This window comes from Tupaia chinensis, unplaced genomic scaffold (genome assembly GCF_000334495.1).
Source record: "Tupaia chinensis unplaced genomic scaffold, TupChi_1.0 Scaffold000298_1, whole genome shotgun sequence".
In the NCBI taxonomy this organism is placed as follows: domain Eukaryota; kingdom Metazoa; phylum Chordata; class Mammalia; order Scandentia; family Tupaiidae; genus Tupaia; species Tupaia belangeri.
Window position 1 is genome coordinate 4041553 of NW_006159787.1, and position 13290 is coordinate 4054842.

Here is a 13290-nt window from a genome sequence, read left to right on the forward strand (position 1 = left end):
TTAAATATATTTTTAATTATTTATTTATAATTGTATTTATTCATTCATTTATTTTAATTTGACCAGAGAGGCACAGAGAAAGAGAGAGAGAAAGTGAGAAAGCAAGCCACCAGGTCTGGGACTTGAGCGCCTTAACCACCATGCTACCTGCTGGTCCCTGACCTAAGAAACAATTTTCTAAAAGCTTGTTTGAAAATTCCATTGCTTGAGCTTCAATGAGCTGCATATGTGAGAGGGGAGAGGGCTCTGACCAGAGATTTGTTTGTTTATTTTATTTGGCAGAGAGATATCATGCTTGCAAGAGAGACAGAAAGTGAGAAAGGAGGATGGGGAGAGAGAGAGAGAGAGCACCTCACAATTAGATATGGTCACACCACAATCCCTTCTCTATTCTGTTGGTATTTTGAGTATACTTGTACACATTGCTGGTGTGATTTTCAGGCTAAGATTCCAGTCAAGCCATCAACCACATAGGATCGAATCCCATGACAACTAGGCTGGCCCAAGAACTGATGTTTTAACAATGCAAAACAAACAAGCTCAAGTTAGTGATGTAAAAGTAATCACCATCTTATTATGCTCACAGTTTCTTTGGTTCAGGAATTCAGATAGAAAAATATAGAATGTCTTGTCCCTAACACACATGTTTGTACTTTCAGCTGAGAATCCAATTAGCTACAGATAATGTGACCATCAGGGACTGGAATGATCTTGATTAATTTTCATTCACATGTCTGAGAAATGGGTTGTGATGCTATGAAAGCTGGTCTTAGCTGAAACTGTCAACCAGCATAGCTCCACGTGGCATTTCCATGTGGCTTAGGCTATCACATTGAGGTAGTGGGGTTCTGAAAGAGCATTTCCCAAAGACTGTTCCAAGAAAATGAGGAAGATCATGTAGCATTTTATGATCTGGCCTCAGAAGTTACGTAATGATAATTCCACTGTACTGAACTGGTCAAACCCGCCATTACTGATGTAAAGGAGAAGATAAACACCTCACCTTTCATTAGAAAGTGTGTTAAAAGTATGACTTTTTTTTTCACTAACACATGGGTAATAAGGGTGGTTGAGAAAGGCTTAGGTGGTGGTTAAAACAGAAACCTAAGTAAAACCCAGTATTCAGAGCAGGACAGTCATGGAAAATCAAGTTAATAAGTATATAAAAACAATTCATTGTCAGTATCCAAGGAGAGCCTAGGGATGCCTGGGTAGGTTCATGGAAAAGAATGATACAAAATATAAATCAGCAAGCAGAGTGGATTAAAAGTACAACGTACAATCTAAAATTTAGAGATAAATAACGTGAATAATGAATACATGAAATGTTAAGAGATATGTACAAATTATCAGGACAGATATATTTAGGAACCAAGGTCCAGATAAACAATTAGAGAAATTAAGATGTGAGATACACACGTATACACACACACACAGATATTGATACTACATCATAGAAACATACATATTTATAAAACCTTTGGTGCACAATCAGGGATATAATTGCTACATTCTTAGAAAAGAGTGTTGCAGAGGTGGTAGTATGCTATTCTAACATTAAATAACAAAAGCAAACATGCAGCTAAACATTATTTATTCAATGGGGGAATATTATTTATAAAGTGGTCCATTAGATATTGGAAAATTCTGGCAATTCTTTAATTCATTTGGAAATAATACGGAATGCCTGTTAAGCACAAGGTACTATGAAAACAACTTAGCTAGGACACCAAGTTTAACTAGTCACATCCAGTCTGACACAGTTACATTCATGATGCTTAAAATGTATAACACTAATTAAAATACATTTAAATTTTGTTTTAAAATACCTAATGGGTTGTCATAATTAAACTACATACTTCTTTTCTTTTTTAAGAAAATTTTTCTATAGGGTGTGTGTGCTCTCCAGAGAGACTGAGGGACAGATAGAAAGTGTGAAATCACTCCCCAGGGGGGATAGCCATGCCACAGTCTTTTCTCCATTCTCCTCTCAGGATTTTGGGCACACACACATATCCAGTGTGAGCCGCCTGGTCTGAGATGCTAATCTCTCACATGAGTCCAGTACCTTAACCGCTATGCCACCTGCAGGCTCCCAAGTTACATTCTATTTTTAAACATACACATATTAAAATATATTCAGCATATATTTGGCACATGTACTTAGTGCATATATAAATAGTGTGTATCATATTTAATATAGATAAAATATAGATAAGTAAGTAGATAGATTTAAATAGTATTCAGCCTAATTTTGAAGAAACATTAATAGGTAGCAATAGGAAAGTAATGAGAGACGAACATAAAAAGATAGGGAGGGATCAAAATGTTAAATCTTTTATAAAATAAGTTTTTACACAAAGTTCAGCATTATTTGGAATTAAGCAGTTTTTTGAGCAATAATATGTCACTCTAATGTAGCAACATAATTTAGTACAACTAAAAAGAAAAATTAAATGTCTCTCTTTTCCTTACACATTAACTTAACTGACATAAAAGTGGAGACCTATAAATATATTTACGGTTTTTGGGTATTCTATTTATGAAAATTATAGCTGACAGGAAAAACATTTCTAGAATTTTACAACAAAACTTACAAAAATCTGGTCTTCAACGATAGCACCAAGAATATTGTTAACAAATACCAAAAAGAACTTCCAGAAAGCCTGGAAATTAACCAATGACTTTCAACAATGAAGGAGTGTTTGTTCAATGAAACAGGTGGATCTAAGTAAGAATATTGGGCTTTATGAAATTTTATCTCATCCTATTCCCATCACTCTCTTTCTAGTCCTGTAGTAAACTGAAAAATTAGCAGCCTCATCAACACAGCAGCTATAAAAATCAACAGGTTAGCTGATGCTAGAGAGGGGAAGAGTCAATTGGGAGCTCTCCAAAAAGTCCCATTCTCAAAGAATTGTTAATTTCAAAAGTCTGAAGGCTCTCTGGATAAGCCTAATTCTAAAGGACTGTATTTATCTGGACTGGAACTTATTCATTGGGAAAAGATTCACGACTAATATAAAAAATCAGTCGCAACTGATAGGCCCCTGAAGTGACAATACCAACTGGGGCAAACAGAGCCAGGATGAAAGAAAAATCTGAAGGAAAGAAATATGTTAGAGGTCTTTGAAATTCTCTGAAAACTCCTGAGAATCTAACATCCTATGCACATGTGTAAGGCCATGCGCGTATCCAGGAAAGCTACAAAAAAGACTCTAATTACTCAACTGTGTCTTATCCTGAGACATTGGGTAATCAAGAAATGACTATCAAGGCAGAGTTGTAAACCGGAGGAACACTGAAATGTGTTCCTCATTACACTTACCAAGCACACGAGCAAAGTGAGGAAGACTTACTGGTTCAAGCCATCCAAGTAAATCCACATACAAACATTAGCTGACCACTAAGGTAACTAACTACAAACTTAACACAAATAAGAAAACATATTCAAAGAGTTAGTTCACGTAAGTAACTATAAACAAGAACAACCACCACAAAAAGCTACAACAAAAAAAAAGAACAATGTGAAATCCTAAAAAGGAGGAATATCTAATATTTAGGGTTGCCATATTATTATATTTAAAATATCCAGTAAAAGCAAAAATTTATGAAACATATATAAAAACGGGAAGGTATTACCCTGTGTGTAAACATTACTCCAACAAACAGGCAATACAAACTATACGTGACAGGGACATGAATTTGGAATTAGAAGACCAATATTTTAAGTATGGTATTTAAATAGCTTCAAGGAGTAAAAGAAAAAAAAAAAAGCATATTGATAAAGAGAAAGTATTTTAAAAGAATCAAGTAAAAATTCTGGAGTTGAGAACTAAAATAACAAAAATTTTAAAATCTACTAAATGCATTCTGTAGTATCCTTGAGCTGGCAAAGAACAATTAGCAAACTTGTTAGCAAACAATTAGCAACGATAAACTCATTGAAATCATCCTGTCTGAAGAAAAAGAAAAATGAAGAAAATTGACTTTAGGACAAATTTTAAAAAGTCAAAAAAAAAAAAAAAAGAAACATGAAATGCACTATCAAGGTATAATTATCAATAAGAGTAAGGGGACCAGCAGTTAGTGTAATGGCTATGTCGCTGGACTCCCACGTAGTCGACCGCAGTTCGTGTCCCGGACCCGGTGGCTTAAAACTCACGCCGGGCGCGTGTGCGTGTGCGTGCCCAAGATCCCGAGAGGAGAATGGAGGAGAAGGGATTGCGGCGTGACCATCCCCCCTGGGGGGTGATTTCTTGCTTTTTGTTTCTATGTCTCTCTCTGTCTGTCTGGCGAGCGCACGCGCCCTACAGTGAAAATCTCTCCAAAAAAAAAAAAAAAAAGGAAGAATTAGAGTAAGAAAAAAAGGCAGAAGGAACATATGAAGGGACAATGGTAAAACTTACCAAATTTGAAGAAAAACATTAATTTACATATTGTGAATTCCATGTAGAGGAGATTTTTATATCTAAACTTGGGTACATCATTACAGAGAAACTGAAAAAAGTCAAAGACAAGAGACAACCTTGAAAGGAGCAAGAGAAAATAATGTCCACAACATGATTAATAGCTGACTGTTCATCAGAAACCAGCAAAGCTAAAGAACATTAGGATGACCTAGTCAAAGTCCAGGGAAATATAAGTAAGACTACTCAGTTCTCTATATTTAGTAAATTTCCTTTATTATACAGGAGAATGAAATGTATTTCCAGATGAACAAAAACAGAATAAAATTTGCTAGCCGACTAAATTTAAAGAAAATAGTAAAGGGAGATTTTTAAGCGCAAATGCAAGGATATCAAAAAGTAAATCAAATTCTCATAAGGAAATAAATACAAAATGGTTAATATAATCATAGAGGTAAATATAACAAATTGTATAAATATACTATTAATGATGTCCTACTTTATCTTATTTTGATGTAAATAACTGATTAAAAATGATAATATAACTGTTGGTGGGTTTATACTATATAAAGATGAATGTATAATATGTAATGTAACTTGCATGACAATAATAGTATATAAGAAGGACATGTTGATCTGTATTGGAATGAAGCAGTTGTTTTCTGTTGAAATGAAATTGTCATCAATGCTAATCAGAGTCTAGTAAGGTATGATGCTTGTTGTAATTTCAGAGCAACCACTAAAACATAACTATAATAATGTTATAGTAAAAAAATTTTAAATGCTAATATAAATATTTATAATATTTCCTTAATTCAAAAGGGGGAAGTAATAAACGAATAGAAGAATAAAAATAACATAAGACACATGGAAAACAAACAGAAAAATTAAAGGCATAAATTCTCCCACAAAAGTAATTACATTAGTATAAATGGGCTTAACCATTCAAGCAAGGCAGAGAATTTCAGAATAATTTTTTTAGGAGAGATTTTTGGTATATGGTGCATGTGCTCACAGGAGAGAAGGAGAGATACATAGAGAGCCAGAAACAAAGGAATCACCACCCAGAGGGGATAGCCCCACCACAATTCATTCTCCTCTTGGGATCTTGGGCATACGTGTGTGCACGTGCATACACACACACACACCCACACACACACACACAACCAGTTTTAAGTCACCAGGTCTGGGACTCAGACCGTGGTCATCTATGTGTGAATTCAGCCACATAACCATTATGCTATCTGCTGGTTCCCAGATTTTTTTTTAAATAATCCAACTATATGTTGTCTTTAAGAGACATTCTTCATTCAAAGGCACATGTAGTTTAAAAAAGAAAAGGGATAAAATAAATCACATTAAACTAACCAACACAATAAAAAGATATTAAAATAGATCACAAATTAAATATATAGATAAAAATTGCTAGTAGAGATAGAAGACATTTTACAACAACAAAAGAGTTTAGCCATGAGGAAATAACAAATATAAACATATGTGCACCTAGTAACAGATCTTTAAAGTAAAAGAAGAAAAACTGACATAACTGAAAGGAAAAAAAGATAACAGCAATAATAATTGATATTCAATACCCCACTATGTATAATTCGTTGAACATCTAGGAAGGAGATGCAAAATAAACAGAAGGCATTATAACATTTTATAGCAGCTTCAGCACCATCCCCCCTGGGGGGTGATTTCTTGCTTTTTGTTTCTATGTCTCTCTCTGTCTGTCTGGCGAGCGCACGCGCCCTACAGTGAAAATCTCTCCAAAAAAAAAAAAAAAAAGGAAGAATTAGAGTAAGAAAAAAAGGCAGAAGGAACATATGAAGGGACAATGGTAAAACTTACCAAATTTGAAGAAAAACATTAATTTACATATTGTGAATTCCATGTAGAGGAGATTTTTATATCTAAACTTGGGTACATCATTACAGAGAAACTGAAAAAAGTCAAAGACAAGAGACAACCTTGAAAGGAGCAAGAGAAAATAATGTCCACAACATGATTAATAGCTGACTGTTCATCAGAAACCAGCAAAGCTAAAGAACATTAGGATGACCTAGTCAAAGTCCAGGGAAATATAAGTAAGACTACTCAGTTCTCTATATTTAGTAAATTTCCTTTATTATACAGGAGAATGAAATGTATTTCCAGATGAACAAAAACAGAATAAAATTTGCTAGCCGACTAAATTTAAAGAAAATAGTAAAGGGAGATTTTTAAGCGCAAATGCAAGGATATCAAAAAGTAAATCAAATTCTCATAAGGAAATAAATACAAAATGGTTAATATAATCATAGAGGTAAATATAACAAATTGTATAAATATACTATTAATGATGTCCTACTTTATCTTATTTTGATGTAAATAACTGATTAAAAATGATAATATAACTGTTGGTGGGTTTATACTATATAAAGATGAATGTATAATATGTAATGTAACTTGCATGACAATAATAGTATATAAGAAGGACATGTTGATCTGTATTGGAATGAAGCAGTTGTTTTCTGTTGAAATGAAATTGTCATCAATGCTAATCAGAGTCTAGTAAGGTATGATGCTTGTTGTAATTTCAGAGCAACCACTAAAACATAACTATAATAATGTTATAGTAAAAAAATTTTAAATGCTAATATAAATATTTATAATATTTACTTAATTCAAAAGGGGGAAGTAATAAACGAATAGAAGAATAAAAATAACATAAGACACATGGAAAACAAACAGAAAAATTAAAGGCATAAATTCTCCCACAAAAGTAATTACATTAGTATAAATGGGCTTAACCATTCAAGCAAGGCAGAGAATTTCAGAATAATTTTTTTAGGAGAGATTTTTGGTATATGGTGCATGTGCTCACAGGAGAGAAGGAGAGATACATAGAGAGCCAGAAACAAAGGAATCACCACCCAGAGGGGATAGCCCCACCACAATTCATTCTCCTCTTGGGATCTTGGGCATACGTGTGTGCACGTGCATACACACACACACACACACACACACACACACAACCAGTTTTAAGTCACCAGGTCTGGGACTCAGACCGTGGTCATCTATGTGTGAATTCAGCCACATAACCATTATGCTATCTGCTGGTTCCCAGATTTTTTTTTAAATAATCCAACTATATGTTGTCTTTAAGAGACATTCTTCATTCAAAGGCACATGTAGTTTAAAAAAGAAAAGGGATAAAATAAATCACATTAAACTAACCAACACAATAAAAAGATATTAAAATAGATCACAAATTAAATATATAGATAAAAATTGCTAGTAGAGATAGAAGACATTTTACAACAACAAAAGAGTTTAGCCATGAGGAAATAACAAATATAAACATATGTGCACCTAGTAACAGATCTTTAAAGTAAAAGAAGAAAAACTGACATAACTGAAAGGAAAAAAAGATAACAGCAATAATAATTGATATTCAATACCCCACTATGTATAATTCGTTGAACATCTAGGAAGGAGATGCAAAATAAACAGAAGGCATTATAACATTTTATAGCAGCTTCAGCCAACAAACATATTGATCACTTTACCCAACAACCAGACAACAGAATAATCATTCTTCTAAATTGTACATGTGACATTCTTTAAGACATACCACAAAGAAGCCCATTAAACTGATACTGAACCTAAAAGAACGCTGACTACATAATTACGGTAATAACACATTACAGGATGTTTTCAAAGGAATAAAATTAAAATACGAGAAAATAACATTTAAATTGAGGGAAGGCATAAAGTCAACAATGTTTTTCCTCCCCCCCAGTTTCATTAGATCTTGTACTAGAACATGAAAACTCATTTTCTTTGCCTAAAATCAGGAAGAAAACACTCAAGCATTGCTTAAATTCCAGTTACCCTAGAGAACTTACTTTTTTCCTTTCCTTTCGCTTTCTTTTGTTTCTGCTACTTCTTCACTATTTTCCCAGTAGGACTAGCTTATTACATTTCCAGCAAATCTTCATCCTAGGATCCACTTCTCTAGAAACATATCTAAGGTATTTTTGGATTAAACAGGTAAACTTATCTAAGGTCCTTGTAAATGCCAAGAAGAGATGCAAAGGTCCAATAAACAATGACTTTGATAAGTTCGACATGTTGTATGATATAGTAGCCCAGTCATCCACTAATATTTTTGAAATGTGTAACTTCCAAACTAATAAAGGAAAATTTGCATGATAAAAAGGTCAGTCTTAACTATCCAAGAAAGGAGATGAAAAGAAAACAGGCAGAGCAAAAAAAAAAAAAAAAAGTATTATTAAGATGATACATTTAAAATCAGATACACCATCACACCATCGTAATATTATGAATTCTAGAAACATGTTAAGCAAGAGGAACCAGACACACTGAAAACATGCTACCCTGTTGCATTCATATTCAATTCTAAGACATTCGCATCTACATTAGAGTATTTAGGTAGTAAAACTATAAAAAGCAAAGCAAGGAATCATTTCCTGAAGTGAGGGGGGGAAATGTCAGACAATAATTGAACTGAGCAGAGAGAAAAGGAAATGATGTGGAAGGGGTCTTTAGAGCATGCAAAGGGTTCATTTTATTGGATAACTTGGCTATCTAGTCCATGGTACCCAGTTTTCAGTCAAATATTAATCAATATAAAGCTGTAAAAGTACTTCATAGATGTGATTAACATCAATAGTCAGTAGACTTAGAGAACAGATTATCTTTCATAATTATCGTCCAGTCCATTGATGATCTGAAGAGCAAAAGTTGAAGTCACCTGAGAAGAAAAAACTTGCCTCCAGACTGTAATATGGAAATCCCACATGAGTTTCAAGCCTGCTGGCCTGTTTCCTGAATTTCAGACTGAAGACTATAGTACCAATCTGAATCTTTAGCTAGCTAGCCAGCTCAACAACACTCAAACTTTACAGCCCCCGTAATCATGTGACTCAGTTTCTTAAAATATGACCTATCTCAGTATGTACACCGTACTGTTTCTGTTCCTCTGGAGTACACTGATTGATAGCCGTGGGTTTCTATGTTACTGGCTATTTCTTATTTCTTCATCAATCTGATGGTTACATGAGTATTAGTATTCTAATGATCTATTACCATTACATTTGTATTTGATGGAGTTTTCTGTATATCCATTCTATTTTATATTAGAAAAAAAAAATAAGTAGAGAAAAAGAAGTGGGAGGTGACCTTCACCAGGGACTGTGTTAAGTTCAAATTTCTATGACAGTGCCCAGTTTGTATACCAAACTATCCTATGATCACATTCAGTCTTTAAATAGTGTCCAAAGCACGTGGGGAGAAATTTTGGGCACACACACACACACACACACACACACACACACACACACCCAGCAAGAGTTTTAAGCCACTGGGTCTAGGACTTGAACCATGATTGAATACATGGGAGTCCAGTGATGTAACCATTATACAATCTACTGGTCCCTAGAAATCATTCTTTATAAAAAAGGTTCTTTCTCTCATGTGCATATGAAAGAGAAAGGGTGAGAGAGAGAGAGAGAGAGAGAGAGATCCCCAACAGGGTCTTTATGCCACAGTCAACTCCCAGCCTCAGTTAGCCATGATCACAGGCATGTTTTTGCATGCACCAGCATGTACAGAGAGGCCTTGGGATGTGAACCGGGACCTTCCCAAGTTCGCCCCAGTATTGTTCAGCACTGCATTACTATTACACCACTATGGCCAGCCCATATTGTTAAAAATGTCTTTCTAAATTTTGTAATTTCCTCTGGATTTCATGTTACTATGCTTACATAGTTATAGGAGTACTAACAATAGAAGTATAATTTATTATTATTTTTATTATTATTATTATTTGAAAAATGTCTATATAAGTATCATAACTTATCCACAAAATCCTACAGCTTGATACTACACATGTGGAGAGTTAGATAAAGCTAGACTGATATGTGACTTTGGTCATAATAGTGCTCTTTCATTCATTTGAATTTCACTAATTCATACTTCACAACAAGTCAGCTAGGGTATTGTCTACCTGTAATAAAATGCCCTGTTCCTTGACTTATCTATAATGAAGGAGTTTGGTAGAAAATTAATACATGCCCAGAGAATATTGAAATGACTAAAAAGAACATAAGAACTGTTTTCAGGTGTCCAAGCACTCTAGAAGTCATTTACATAGAAGCAATTGATGAGCTAATTTCAACTTATTCTTATCTATTCATTGAAGCTAGTCAGCCTCAGAATACTATTGCTTTGTTAGTCTAATTCCAATTAAGGTACATACCAGAGATTATTGAAAATGCATTTTATATCATTTAGACTTTTCAATAAAGAAAGCTAATCCAGATTGGGAAACAGATTAATGAGTTTTCTATATTTATGATTAAAAACGTTATGCTTTCTTATATATTAAATAAAAGAGAAACTATGATCTGGGCTATAGTTTCTATTCACAGGGACTAATTGCTTTTTTAATTAAGAATTTCTGCCTTAGTTACAGCTTCAATTATTCAATGGATAGATATTTGCATTTCCAGAAGTATATAGAAACTTATCAAATTTTGATTTCAAATTTGAAAGCCAGGCAAAGAATATATGCAGAACTTGCCATGCCAAGATGTTTAGTTAAGCATTTAAAATAATCTAAGGAAAAATGAACAAATATTAGCACAAGTCAAATCATGAATTTGAAACTATATCTGATAGGCTACTGATCCTGCCAGTGTGTTAAGAGTCATTATGAGAGAACAGTTCACTGAATCAAAAAATCAAGTATTTAATCTTCCTTGCAGCCTGCTAGGAGTAGAAAATGCATAAATTATTCAAAACTATTCTGAAAAAAAAAATGGTAGAAGGGAAAGAAAAAAACTTGAGTTCAAGTTCTAACAGTGCCACTTAAGAATTGTATGGTTTTTTACAAATTATTGGGTCATCAGGAAAGTCATGATGCATTTATTGCATAGGAAAAAAAGTCATGACTGATGACCTTATTTGTTGTACTTCTGTTTCTTTTCTGCAAGGGTGCTGAGTATAATACTTGTATTTCCCAATACTCTGAAATTGCTGTGAAAATTGAAGAACACCAATGTGTTTTTAAAAATTGGAAGTTGCTCTATAAAAATAAGGCATAAACTAATTTAAGAAATAGCTTACTTTATAACTATTAGGTTCTTGGAAAAGTCATGATGCATTTTTGCATAGAAAAACAGAAAAGCATATCATGACTTTTCCAAAGACCCAATAATTTGACCTAGAAAAATTCAGGGTTTAGTGGTTTTAGGCAAGTTCAGAAAGATCATTGTGTTTTCCCCACACTAGCAGAGAGTGCACCATCTTGCACCAAAGGAAAATCTGTCAGATAGGAGATTCTGACGAAGAGTGCTAGAAAAATACAGAATGGAGTAGCACTGAAAATAGAAGAGCCACAGGCAACAGCTCAATTGTATTAATTGGCAGCTTGCAGAATCCTACAAATGTACTGCAACACTGCAACTCTTAAGAACATGTGTTTTACCAACATCATGATGTTACATTGTACTTACACATAATGCCATCTCAAAATTAACTTTGACTTTTATCACTCAGCTTATATTGTTTGCCTCTTAGACTTATCTCTTTTATTTCAGATAAAGTTGATTGTGTAAACTCCAAATAAAAGTTAACACTTTTTATTTCTCATTTTATGCTGCTCTTTTCAGTAGAAGCTAGGCAAGTTTCAGAAATAGAACTATGATAAATAATTTAAAAAATTACCAATAGAATAAAGAGCATAGGTGTCACATGGGTTGTAAGTTATTCTGACAGCCCAAGGCAACACACTGCAAACAATTTGTACAAGAATATTTCAGGAAGGCATCACTTTCCAAATTCAGAGCTAAAATTTCCAAGGAAAGTTACAGGTCATGGAATTGTTCATCTGAGAACTGCAGCTGGCAACAGAAAGTAAGGTGTAAATTAGATATTGCACTGAATCAGTATCTATCTAATAATATAAGGAGTAAGAAATAGTTCTTATCTTTTAGAAACTTCACTGGATTTAGGTTTCTCAGAAAATTTAGCTCAATGGAACCTTGAGTTTCCATAAGATCTGTGTTGGAGGATAAAGATTCTAATTCCAATTCTATTAATAACTAGATATTTAATCTTCAACAAATAAATAAACCCCTAAGTCTTATTTTTGTTATCTATGAATAAAAGAGCAGATAATGGAAAAGTGCTATCTGCTAAATAGTTTTATTAAGATAACCAGATGAAGCTATGTATGCCAAGCAGAGCCTACTAAGTGCTATGTTCATTAAATCAGGTTCTAAATATTACACCTTACTCAAGTGAAACTTGCCACTCAATTTTGCACAATCACTGTGTTATGTTGACTCTTCTCATTGATTTAATCCCCCTTCTCAATCCCTAAAAGAACAAGGAGATACCCTGTCCAGCCATTTTCTGGACCCATTTTCTTTCTGCGCCCTTGCTGTCTTGGGTCAGTCTTTCTCTTTCTGTTCGCCTCTTACAGAAGTACGTGCTGGATAAGCTTCTTCTGGGAGCCGTGTTAGTGTTCTGACTGAGGGAGCTGTCATTTTCTTTGTCTACAACTTGTTAAACTTCAGTGATTTAAGAAAACTCCCTTGAGTTCAGCACATGTATTTCCACTGCCCTTGTTATTTTTGTACCTAATTGCTAATAAGAAAAAAATCTAGGCAGGGTTATTTCCTTTACAAAGCTTCTTCCTAGGTCTTAGCTGAAAATTTAATGTCTTTCATTTTGTCTTTTCTATATAATCTAGTGTTACAAAATTATGACTAAGTACAGTGGGAATTAATGTGTTGAGATGAGTGCAGTTTCGGGATGATTTTTCTGTTACTTAAAAGCTTTTTTTTTTTTTTTTTTTTTTTTTTTTTTT